The sequence below is a fragment of the Bos mutus genome, chromosome 29, assembly GCF_027580195.1.
Source record: "Bos mutus isolate GX-2022 chromosome 29, NWIPB_WYAK_1.1, whole genome shotgun sequence".
NCBI classification, from domain to species: Eukaryota; Metazoa; Chordata; class Mammalia; order Artiodactyla; family Bovidae; genus Bos; species Bos mutus.
In genome coordinates this window covers 26,571,261-26,585,026 of record NC_091645.1, presented here as the reverse complement: position 1 = coordinate 26,585,026, position 13,766 = coordinate 26,571,261, and the positions used below count along the sequence as shown (strand labels likewise).

At 37.6% G+C, this 13,766-nt stretch overlaps 3 pseudogenes; all 3 read right to left on the bottom strand.

Moving 5' to 3' along the window:
* Positions 1 to 486: 486 nt before the first annotated feature.
* Positions 487 to 1,421, bottom strand: LOC102274567 (putative olfactory receptor 8G3; annotated as a pseudogene).
* A 2,583-nt stretch (positions 1,422 to 4,004) lies between these two features.
* LOC102271709 (olfactory receptor 8G1-like) lies at positions 4,005 to 4,960 on the bottom strand (annotated as a pseudogene).
* Positions 4,961 to 10,352: 5,392 nt separating this feature from the next.
* Positions 10,353 to 11,282, bottom strand: LOC102274289 (putative olfactory receptor 8G3; annotated as a pseudogene).
* Between the last annotated feature and the right edge of the window lie 2,484 nt (positions 11,283 to 13,766).

Sequence of the window (13,766 nt, the reverse complement as noted above, 5' to 3'; positions counted from 1 at the left end):
TGTCTTTATTAGGTTTGGGACTGTGTGAATTTCCTCTATGTAAACTAACTTCAATTTATTCATCTTTCAAATGGAAAAAATACAAAGGCTTACCTAGAAAGAACACCATAAATATAAAAGTTATCTAATATAAAGCACTGGGCACAGTGTTTGATATTTTATACTATCTCAATAATAATATGTTATTATTTTATGATGATCATTATAGTTATTCTTGTTGTCATTTGTATTTCTTTGTACCTCACTGGAGCTTCTTTAATTCTCAAAATCTTTGACTTTACCCTTGATATTTCTCCATAAATAGTTAATATAACACAAACTCAAAGGAATTAGCCTGGAGGCAACTTGGGAAAAGTATTGTATGGGAAAATGATCCTTAATTTCCAAAACTTTGAACAGTAAAACTGAAAGATTATGTATCCCAGCCAACATATATAACGTATATATACATTATATACGTATATAACACCATGACATTGAGTCTATTCATCTACATTTTCCACTGTCCAGAATTTTCCTCAGGGTCAATTTGACATCCTTATTCCACAAACTGTAGATCACAGGATTCATCATGGGCACAGTGCAGGTATAAAACACAGAGGACACTTTCCCTTGGTCCATGGGGCTCACAGATGATGGCTGCAGGTACATGAATGCTGCAGATCCATAGAAAACAGCAACGGCCAAGATGTGGGAACTGCAAGTGCTGGAAGGCTTTGGACTTGCCCTTTGTGGAGTGGATGTGGAAGATTTTGTGGAGGATGAAGACATAGGAGGTAAGAGTAGGTAAGGCAGGAATCAGGACATTGAAAGAACTTCAGACTAGAGCCAATAATTCATTGAAATAAATGCTAGGACATGATGGCTCCATGAGCAGAAAAATATCACAGAAATAATGGTTAATCACATTGGCCTTGAAAAAATAGAGTCTCAGCATAAGGCAAGTATGGAATGTTGATTAAATGATTCACAAGATGTAAACTGCTGCTCTGACCTGGAAGCACCTATAATAAGACATGATGGCATTATAAAGCAAGGGGTTACAGATGGCAACACAGTGGTCATATGTCATTTCAGCAAACATATAACTCTTTGCAATAATAAAAAGAAGAAAGAAGTAGAGCTGAGTCATGCATTCAGGGTAGGAGATGATATTTTTTTCTCTCACAAAGCTCACCAGCATTTGGGGGTAATGACAGTGGACTGACAGAGATCAAAAAGTACACATTGCTGAGGAAATAGTACACGGGGGTGTGCAGGTGAGAACTGACCCCATCAGTGTGATCATGCCCTGGTTCCCCATCACGATGACCATATAGATTCTTAGGAAGAGAAGGAAAAATGGGCAGCTGGAATTGTGGTTGTTCTGTGAGCCCAGTGAGGATGAACTCAGTCAGTGAGGAGTGATTTCCAGAGTCCATTTTCTTCTCAGCAGGTTTTAAGTTTAAAAAACAGAAAATGAATGTACTTGTGTGTGTGTGTGTGTGTGTGAGAGAGAGAGAGAGAAAGATTTATGCACATATGTATGTGTGTGTGTGTGCTTGTCTGTATGAGAGGCAGAGAGTAATTCTGCAGAGATTATTCTTAATATCACATCAGAGGACATATATAATGAAGTGAAATTTCCAGTATATCCTGCTACTGTAGGCAAACAATTATTCTGATTGAACTAGGACAGAAATTATAAACTTCAAGAACGTTATAATTAAGTTACTTCATGAAGTTTAAGAGAAGCAACAATTTATGAATTTTTAAAGCCAGTCCAAAGGAATACTTCTAGTATTGTTTCTGAGTATTCATCTTTTCTCCAAGTTTCTATGTTTTTATATTAATATCATGCATGTTGAATGGCATAGAATTTTCCTTTCATTTATAATAAGTAATAGCAGTGCATGCTTTCTATAATTAATGCATAGAGGATTCACAAGTCTGTGGAAAGTAGTTATATTAGTCAGGGCTGTCATTTTTAATAATATCTCAACTGAAAATACCTGAAGACCAGTATCATTTCACCTGAGATCTGATGTTTTCATGTCCCAACTTCCTTCTCCCTTGACTTTGACCACACAGGGCAGAGATGTAACTGCTTGGCACACACTATGTTTATACCTCAATAGGTGTTCCCACTCCAGGAACCATTCTTTCTTATTCTAATTTGAATAATCTTAGGGGTGAGAGTATAGTGGCCAAAATGCAAGTTATGTACTCCACCACTGTGAACAGGGCATAAGTGTACTAAGACAGATCTATGCAAAGCATTAAGCATTTGGTAGGCCAACATGGAAAAAGCAAGAGAGTTCCAGAAAAACATCTATTTCTGCTTTATTGACTATGCCAAAGCCTTTGACTGTGTGGATCACAAGAAACTGTGGAAAATTCTGAAAGAGATGGAAATACCAGACCACCTGATCTACCTCTTGAGAAATTTGTATGCAGGTCAGGAAGCAACAGTTAAAACTGGACATAGAACAACAGACTGTTTCCAAATAGGAAAAGGAGTATGTCAAGGCTGTATATTGTCACCCTGTTTATTTAACTTATATGCAGAGTACATCATGAGAAACGCTGGACTGGAAGAAACACAAGCTGGAATCAGGATTGCCGGGAGAAATATCAGTAACCTCAGATATGCAGATGACACCACTCTTATGGCAGAAAGTGAAGAGGAACTAAAAATCCTCTTGATGAAAGTGAAAGTGGAGAGTGAAAACGTTGGCTTAAAGCTCAACATTCAGAAAACGAAGATCATGGCATCCGGTCCCATCACTTCATGGGAAATAGATGGGGAAACAGTGGAAACAGTGTCAGACTTTCTTTTTCTGGGCTCCAAAATCACTACAGATGGTAACTGCAGCCATGAAATTAAAAGACGCTTACTCCTTGGAAGGAAAGTTATGACCAACCTAGATAGCATATTCAAAACCAGAGACATTACTTTGCCAACAAAGGTTCGTCTAGTCAAGGCTATGGTTTTTCCTGTGGTCATGTATGGATGTGAGAGTTGAACTATGAAGAAGGCTGAGTGCTGAAGAATTGATGCCTTTGAACTGTGGTGTTGGAGAAGACTCTTGAGAGTCCCTTGGACTGCAAGGAGATCCAGCCAGTCCATTCTGAAGGAGATCAGCCCTGGGATTTCTTTGGAGGGAATGATGCTGAAGCTGAAACTCCGGTACTTTGGCCACCTCATGTGAAGAGTTGACTCATTGGAAAAGACTCTGATGCTGGGAGGGATTCAGGGCAGGAGGAGAAGGGGACGGCAGAGGATGAGATGGCTGGATGGCATCACTGACTCAGTGGATGTGAGTCTGAGTGAACTCTGGGAATTGGTGATGGACAGGGAGCCCTGGTGTGCTGCTATTCATACGGTTGCAAAGAGTTGGACACGACTGAGTGACTGAACTGAACTTAATGGATAAAGACTGTATGAGATATATATGATTTCTTATCAGTTCAGTTCAGTCGCTCAGTTGTGCCTGACTCTTTGCGACCCCATGAACCTAAATATTTTTTAAAATGAAATAAGAAAATTATCCAGGTCTTTCTAGTGCCAGAAACTATCTTAGGTCCTGCAGATATGGCAATAAAATACATGCCTGGGGATAACCTTTATGAACATTACAGTTCAGAGCATTGTGGACAATAAGTAGGTAACTACATACCCAAAATAATAAATGGCATTGTAAGAGGCATACTGGTTTGAGCAGTGTTGCAAAGCATGAAGGAGTTCTTAACTCAGATTTTAAGCTCTGGTAAGGATTTTGAAATAAGAGAACTGAAAGGTTGTTGCTGAACCATGAAAGACACCAGGATACTTGGTCCCCAGAGGAGAATTCAATCCAGGGCCAGAGATGTGGCTTGATTGCTCAGAGCTTTTGGGCAATAAAGTTTTATTAAAGTATAAAAGAGAGAAAACTTCTGACACAGACTTCAGAAGGGGGAAGGGGAATGTCCCCTTGCTAGTGTTAGCAATGGAGTTATATACCTTTTAATTAGTTATTGTCTGGTCACAAAAATATTCTCTTAAGCATTTTCTTCATGGTAACATTGACATCTTTATTCCTGAGGCTGTAGATCAAGGGATTCAGCATGGGCATAACAATAGTATAAAACACAGAGGAAACTTACCCTTGGTCCATGGAGCTCACAGATGTTGGCCGCAGGTACATAAATGCTGTAGATCCATACAAAATAGTGACAGCTGAGATGTGGGAGCTGCATGTGCTGAAGGCTTTGGACCTACCCTCCGTGGAATGAATATGGAGGATGCTGGAAGTGATGAAGATGTAGGAGCTAAGGATGGTCAGGTTGGGGGCAAAGATGTTAAGTGCACCAAAGCATAGAACCAGTAATTTGTTGACATAGGTACTAGAGCAGGAGAGCTTTAGGAGGGGCAGAAAATCACAGAAATAATGGTTGATCACATCTGATTTGCAGAAATGAACCCTAAGCATGCAGCCTGTGTGAGAGAATGCACATACCAATCTCATCATATACACTCAAAAATGAGGGAGAAACAGGCCTGATGGGACATGGTAATATTATACAGCAAGGGGCTACAGATGGCAACATAGCGGTCATATGTCATTGCAGCCAACAGGTAACCATCTGCAATAATAAAAAGAAGAAAGAAAAAGAGCTGAGTCATGCATTCAGGGTAGGAGATGATGTTCTTCTCTGTCATAAAGTTCCCCAGCATTCTGGGGGTAATGACAGTGGACTGACAGAGGTCAATAAAAGACAAGTTACTGAGGAAATAGTACATGGGGGTGTGCAGGTGAGAACTGAGCCCGATCAGTGTGATCATGCCCAGATTCCCCACCACTGTGACCACATAGATTACCAGGAAAAGAAGGAAAAGGGGCAGGTGGATTCATGGCTGTTCTGTGATCCCAGCAAGGATGAACTCAGTCACTGAGGAGTGATTTTCCGCTGCCACTTCCATCTGCATAGTCTCTGGAGGGGAAAGAGAAAAACATGGTCATTGGAGAGAATTCTTTTTTTTTTTTTTTCATTTGGAGTAGAGTGTTCCATATAAATGATTCACTGTTTAGGCATCCTTTTGACCTATATAATCACTTAACTCTGGGTCTATTTATGGAAGCACAGTACATCTAAATCCAATATTTATAAAGCCTCATTTTCAAATATAATAAATATATTTTCTATTAAAATATTTAGCCATGTTTATCATCATTAAAATGTGCATGGCAGCTGTATGCATAACAATTAAAATTGTAAATAATTTAAATTTATGTTCAGCAACGGATGAATAGATGAGTGAGTCATAGTATAATACATACATACATAAAATATGCAGATCCATATATGTACATATGTATGTGTACATATAAATATAGATAAACATATACAGATGGCATCTATATATGGGATTTAAAGTGACATTCAGAGTCTCTTAATTCTTCACCTTCAGCCACAAACTGCCTCATCTGTCTACCCCATGATGCCATATCATTTTTTACCATTTTCTATGTGTGCCATAAAAATCAACCCTGAATATCCATTGGACAGTGTTGTTGGTGAGGCTGAAGCCCCAATGCTTTCGCCACCTGATGTGAAAAGCTGACTGATTGAAAAAGACCCTGATGCTGGGGAATATTGAAGGCTAAAGGAGAAGCAGGTAGCAGCTGTCTGTCTTTGTATATATTTTTTTTTCACATGAAATAATCCTACCAACTCTCTTTTCTCGGTTGTATGCTAAATAAGTTCTCTTTTCTTTTCAATCTTATTTAAGTTAGAAATCATCATGAAAACATTCTCCAACACCTTGTAATTGTTTTAACCTTCCTACTTAAAGTTCAGAAAACTGTCATTTCTAAACAGCACATTTTTAGACTTGAGATATGCTGTAAGTCAGATGATACACCGAATCAGACTTATTCTCCTCTGTGTAACAAGTAATTGCATAGTGTTCAGGATATAAATGGGATTTTATACATAATTCCATGCATGAATATATGAGGAATATTTGCCTGAATTTTCACATTAGTATTTCCAGACTTAATAGTCTCAAGTCACAGATGTGAGATGAATATACTCACCTTTCTTCTTGCTGGAAATCTCAACACCAAATTTAATTTGCAACATGCTTCCTTTGACTCAGAAGATAGCTCTGTATTGGTGTCAGGAATGATAGGTACCCAGCTTTCTGCTGTCTTTAGTGTCGAGAGGGCCAGCACAGCCCAGGTCTCAGAGCCCCTTTTGAAACCAATCTGCATCACAGGTCAGCATCTCTAACTCTGTCTTAGTGTATGTTTCTTCAGCTTTAAGGTAGCAAACATCTGCACCTTTCTCAGTTCTCCCCTGAGTGGTTGTGATCACTGTGCTATGAAGGTGTGTCCTGGATTTCATATATGCCAGGCAATAAATATGTTATGTATGTTAGTTGCTCAGTCGTGTCCGACTCTTTGCAACCCCACAGATTGCAGCCCACCAGGCCCCTCTGTCTAGGAGGTTCTCCGGGCAAGAACACTGGAGTGGGTTGCCATTTCCTTCTCCAAAAGGAACTATAGAAGAAAGAAAGTGAAGTCACTCAGTCGTGTCCGACCCTTTGAGACCTCATTGTAGCCCACCAGGCTTCTCTGTCCGTGGAATTTCCCAGGCAAGAGTACTGGAGTGGGTTGCCAGTTCAAATACTCTCCAAGGATTTCCATTTCTCAAGAGGCAAGCTCTTGAGAAAAGAAGCAGTTGCAGTTGACATGTCCACAGTTGTCTAATTTTTCACTTCAATAGGGATTCTCTGTCAATCCTAAACTCATCAATTAGTGATTAAGATTTCTTCACAGATTCACCTGGATATTGTTTCAAAATCAGATCTTCATCCAGCAGTTCTGAGGAGCATTTCAGGTTTTGAGATTCTGCATCTCATACAATCTCCTAGCCAGACCTACTAATTCCCAGTCCACTCTGTGAATAAAAGGTTTTAAAGGATTGGGCAACATTCTGACAAGTTATCTTAATATTAACATGGCAACAAATTTTAATATGATGAGGTAAATCATTTATCCTTGTACAAAAATGTATTTAATCAATTTTATATGTAAATACAAAATATACATATTAATTCAAAGTCCAATCTATATGCTATTGGATTTAAAGTTATGGGGTAAGAATTCAGAATATTAACTTAATTTTTTACTTTTTTAGGTGCTCACTATTAATGATTCTAGTTGCTAAGTTACATATATAAAATATTTTATTAGGCACTTATGTTTCATGTTACTTCTATTCTTATATATTATATTTTCACTTTTTGTTCTAAAATAGGAAAATTGGAACCATACTTAGAAATGATTGTATCAAGATAATTGCACACTCAAGTCAGGAGAGATCTTATAGTTAAATATAAGAAGAGTCAGTTACTTTTACCAGTTTATACTTGTGTTACATTGAAAATGAAAGTCACTCAGTTGTATCCAATTCTTTGCGACCCCATGGACTATGGGTTCATAGAATTCTTACAGGCCAGAATACTGGAGTGGGTAGCCTTTCCCTTCTCCATGGGATCTTCCCAACCCAGAGATCAAACCCAGGTCTCCTGCATTACAGGCGGATTCTTTACCATCTGAGCCACAAGGGAACCTAGTGTTTCTCAATTTTATACTCATTTAAACTCATTAAAAAATTATCAGGCGAGTTTTTTCTCTTTTTTTTAATTTCAATACTGAGGGTGAACTCTATGCCAATCAAGTCAAAATTTTAGGGTGTGAGGTCAGATGTCAATATTTATCAAAAACTTCTCAACTTTTAATGTGCATGGAAATAACCTAAGGATCTTGATCAAAAGCAGATTCTGATAGTAAGTCTCGTGTATGGTTTGAGACTATACATTTTAAATAAAATTTCTCAGATTTTTGCCACTATTTCTCATCCATAGACCACTCTGAGGAACAAGGTTCTAGAGGACCTTTTGTTTTGAATACCTCCCACTAGAGTTCTTTCAGATTCAAGGAAAATCCACCATGCCCATGCATCAAAAATCTTTTAGCTTTGGATTTTCTGTGGCTGCAGGATTCTGACATGTTTGGAGAAAAATACTGTGTCGGGAATGCCACCTTATAAGTGAACAGACTACAACTGAAGTTGCTTCAGTGTGCCAAATAAAAGAAGTGAGAGAGAGAGTTGGAGTTTGGTAATGGTCAGATATAGAAAGAATGTAAACAAGAAGTAAACAGATCATTTCTATAATTATTCAGAAATTAAACATATGAAGATACCCATAGAGCCATTCTTTCAGTTCTGACAGGGTTTATGTATGATTTAGCTGATTTATATATATATATATATACACATATTCTGACTATATATAACAGACTAGGAATCATGCCTAAGATAGAAGTTGTAATTGTAACCATTTTAACCTTCTTTTATAGTACTGATGTAAATTAAGTCAAATAATATGAAAACAATAAGACAAATAATATGAAAATTAAGTCAAATAATATGAAATAATTGAAAATGAATGTTTGACATTGATGAATGAGTGGATAATGAACTACATGGGTGGTAAATAAAATTATGTTATATATATACATATATATATAGCCATATATTTGGACACTACAGGTGAATAAGGCAGCACACTACCCAAAGAACTTTGATCTGTCAGTAATGAGTAAGACGCTTTGAACTGAGAAGAGGCAGAAGACAACTGAGTATCTAGAGTTTCATGTGAATTTATAGCTACCAGATGTTAATGACCAGAAGTTAAAAAGGAGCAATATGAGGGGAGAGAAGTGATGTTTCCAAGATAAAACTGACAAGAAATGGCAATTGTTTATAATTTATGTGGCAAAAGGGTGTGAACCTCATGAAAGTAATACAACTTACATAATTTGGGGTTATTATGAGTAGTTGTTTTTTTGTTTGTTTGTTTTTTTTAGTAGAATGTTATATATTTTTTTTTTTTTTTTTTTTTTTTTTAAATTTTTGTTTAATTAGTATACATGTGTTCCCCATCCTGAACCCTCCTCCCTCCTCCCTCCCCATACATCCCTCTGGGTCGTCCCAGTGCACCAGCCCCAAGCATCCAGCATCGTGCATTGAACCTGGACTGGCATCTCGTTTCATACATGACATTTCACGTTTCAATGCCATTCTCCCAAATCTTCCCACCCTCTCCCTCTCCCACAGAGTCCATAAGACTGTTCTATACATCAGTGTCTCTTTTGCTGTCTCGTATACAGGGTTATCGTTACCATCTTTCTAAATTCCATATATATGCGTTAGTATACTTTATTGGTGTTTTTCCTTCTGGCTTACTTCACTCTGTATAATAGGAGTAGTTGTTAACGTAAATTTATTGTTGTAGTTTAATGGCAAGATTGTGTTGGATGGACGCTTTGCAACCCTGTGGACTGTATCCCACAAGACTCCTCTCTCTGTGAGATTTCCCAGGCAAGAATACTGGAGGGGTTGCCATTTCCTTCTCCAGGGAATCTTCCCCACCCAAGGACTGAACTCACGTCTCCTGCATTGGCAGCTGTGTTCTTTACCATTGAGCTACCAGGGAAACCCCTAGAGATAATAATGTGTTGGGCTACTTGTGTAAAATTGTTGGCATTAAACATGATAATTTGAATCTCTTTGATTAGTCTTACTATAAGTTTCTGCAGTCACTCTGCATTTGATCTTTTTGCTTGATCAACACAAGTTTGAAATATTTTGATTATTTTCATTAAATCAAATGAAATAAAAGCAAAAATCACATTGGAGAGATCTAGTGAAAAGCAATACAATCTCACAGGAGATAGAAACTTAATGTGTAGAAAGAAATAACCTGGAAGGCCTTACACTTACCCACAGTAACCTGGGGCCAATAGATTACTTTGGGTATAATCACAGTTCTTGGAGCCAGACATTCTAGTCTCTGTCTTTATTATGTTTGAGACTATGGCTATTTACTCAAATTAAACAAGCTTCAATTTATTCATCTTTCAAACAAAAACAATACTAGGGCTTGCCTTGAAAGAATATCATAAGTATTAAAGAAAGTTGTCTAATATAAAGTGTTGGGCACAGAGTTTGATATTTTATACTATCTCAATAGTAATATGTTATTACATTATGATGATCATCATAGTGATTCTTGTTGTTTGTATTCTTTTTATAGTACACTGGAACTTCTTTAATTCTCAAGAGTCTGTGACTTTATTCTTGATATTTCTCCTTATATAGTCAATATAACACAAACTCAAAGGAATTAGCCTGGAGGGAATTTGGGGAATGTATTGTATGGGAAAATGATCCTGAATTTCAAAAATTTGAACAACAAAGTGAAAACATTACATATCTCAGAAAAAGTATTTTTGATATGACACCAACATTGAGTCTATTCATCTACATTTTCCACTGTCCAGAATTTTCTTCAGGGCCAATTTGACATCCTTATTCCACAGACTGTAGGTCCGAGGATTCAGCATGGGCACAATGCAGGTATAAAACACAGAGGACACTTTCCCTTGGTCCATGGGACTCACAGATGAAGGCTGCAGGTACATGAATGCTGCAGATCCATAGAAAACAGCAACAGCCAAGATGTAGGAACTGCAGGTGCTGAAGGCTTTGGACCTGGCCTCCGTGGAGTGGATGTGGAAGATTTTGTAGAGGATGAAGATATAGGAGATAAGAATAGTTAAGGCAGGAATCAGGATTTTTAAAGAGCTGCAGACTAGAGCCAATGATTCTTTGAAATAGATGCTAGAACAGGATAGCTCCATGAGTGGAAAAACATCACAGAAATAATGGTTAATCACATTGGCCTTGCAGAAATAGAGTCTCAACATAAGGCAAGTATGGAATGTCAATTGAATGATGCAAAAGATGTAAACTGCTGCTGTGAGCTGGAAGAACCTATAATAAGACATGATGGCATTATACAGCAAGCACTTACAGATGCAGCATAGCAGTCATATACCATTTCAGTCAACATACAACTCTAAAATAAAAAGAAGAAAGAAGTAGAGCTGAGTCATTCACTCAGGGTAGGAGATGATAGTTTTCTCTGTCACAAAGCCTACCAGCATTTTAGGGGTATTGACAGTGGACTGATAGAGATCAATAAAGGACAAATTTCTGAAGAAATAGTACATGGGGGTGTGCAGGTGAAAACTGATCCCAATCAGTGTGATCATCCCCTGGTTCCCCATCACCATGACCACATACATTCCTAGGAAGAGAAGGAAAAGGGGCAGCTGGAGTTGTGCCTGTTCTGTGATCCCAGCAAGGATGAACTCAGTCACTGAGGAGTGATTTCCAGGATCCATTTTCATCTCAGCAGGTTCTAATTAAAAAAGCAGAAAATGAGTGTACTTATGTGTGTGTTTGTATGTGTGAGAGAGAGAGATTTATGCATGTGTGTGAGAGAGAGAGGAAGAGAGGTTTATGCACATGTGTGCATGTGTGTATGAAAGAGAGAGAGACAGAGAGTAAATCTGTAATCATTCTTTATCCTTCATCAGAGGAAATACATAATGCAGGGAAATTTCAAGCATCTCCTACTACTCTAGGACAAACAATGAATCTGGTTGAACTAGAATAGAAATTATAAACTTCAAGAACTTTATAATTAAGAAATTTCATAAAGTTTAAGATAAACAATTTATGTATTTTTAAAATCCATCAGCATGAACATTTCTAGTATTATTTATGAGTACTCTTCTTTCCTCCAAGTTTCTATGTTCATAAATTAATATGCATGATGAATGGCATAGTATTTTCCTTCCATTTATAATAAGTAGTAGTCTTGTATGCTTTCTATAATTAATGCAGAGATGATTCACAAGTCAGTGGAAAGTAGCTATATCAGTTGAGGCTATCTTCTTTAGCAACATCTCAGCTGAAAATATCTGAAATGTGACAACCAGTATCATTTCAGCTGAGATCTGATGATTTAATATTCCAGCTTTCTTCTCCCTGGACTTTGAACCCAGAGGACAGAAATGTAACTGCTTGGCAGACATCATGCTTATACCTCAGTAGGTTTTCCCCCTCCAGGAACCATTAGAAAAAGACTTTTTCTAATTTGGATAATCTTAGAGGTGAGAGTACAATGGTCTAAATACAAGTCAGGTACTCCACCACTGTGATCAGGGCATCAGGGTACCAAGATTGATCTATGCAATTTGACTTCATTATTTAAATGGTGGAGGTGAGAAAATGATTCTATTCTCCAAATCATAAAATGCTTTTGAACACAAACACTAGGTGTCTGCTATGCCAACCTTTTTAAAATATAATCATATATTTTGCATGTGCTCTTAATAGAATTCAAAGATGGTAGAGATGTGGGTGAGTAAAGTAAATGCAAAATAAAATAAGTAATTTTAGAGTTAATTCAATACTAGTCAACCAGTGTGATGCTTTTTTGTGTGTGTGTGTGTGTATCAAAGTTTTATTTGATTAAACCATTTAAGTGCCTAATCTGGGCATAAATTAGCTGTTATATATTAACTGAATAACTGTTATACCCATAAAAGCATGGTTATCTTATGGCTTTTTTTTTAACTAATTCATTTATTTTAATTGGAGGCTAATTACTTTACAATATTGTAGTGGTTTTTGCCATACATTGACATGAATCAGCCATAGATATAAATTTGTCCCCCATCCTGAACTCCCCTCCTTCCTTCCTCCCCATCCCATCTCTCATGGTCATCCCAGCGTACAGGCCTTTAGTGTCCTGTCTCATGCATTAAACCTGGACTGGCGATCTATTTCACCTATGGTAATATATATGTTTTAATGCTATTCTCTCATATCATCCCACCCTCACCTTCTCCTGCAGAGTCCAAAAGTCTGATATTTATATCCGTGTCTCTTTTGCTATCTCGCATATAGGATCATAGTTACCATCTTTCTAAATTCCATATATATGCATTAATATACTGTATTGGTGTTTTACTTTCTGATTTACTTCACTCTGTATAATAGGCTTCAGTTTCATACACCTCATTAGAACTGATTCAAATGCATTCTTTTTAATATCTGAGTAATATTCCATTGTATATATGTACCACAGCTTTTTTCTCCATTCATCTGCAAATGGACATCTAGGTTGCTTCCATGTCCTGGCTATTGTAAACAGCGCTGCGATGAATGTTGGGGTACATGTGTCTCTTTCAATTCTGGTTTCCTCGGTATGTATGCCCAGTGGTGGGATTGCTGGGTTGTATGGCAGCTCTATTTCCAGTTTTTTAACTTTTTCTGTTTTCTCATTGTTAGTGTATAGGAATGCAAGGGATTTCTGTGTGCTAATTTTATATCCTGCAACTTTACTATATTCATTGAGTAGCTCTAGTAATTTTCTGGTGATGTCTTTAGGGTTTTCTATGTAGAGGATCATGCCACACTATTCTCTATAGTGACTGTACTAGTTTGCATTCCCACCAGCAGTGTAAGAGGGTTCCCTTTTCTCTGCACCCTCTCCAGCATTTATTGTTTGTAGACTTTTTGATAGCAGCCATTCTGACTGGCATGACATGGTACCTCATTGTGGGATGCTGAAGCTGAAGCTCCAATAGTTTGGCCTCCTGATGCGAAGAGCTGAATCACTGGAAAAGACCATGATGCTGGGAAAGATTGAAGGCAGTAGAAAAAGGAAGGGACAACAGAGGATGAGATGGTTGGATGGCCATCACTGACTCAGTGAACATGACTTTGAGTAAGCTCTGGGAGATGGAGTGCTGCAGTTCCTGAGGTCACAAAGTGTCAAACATGACTGAGTGATTGAACAACAACAATAATGAAAG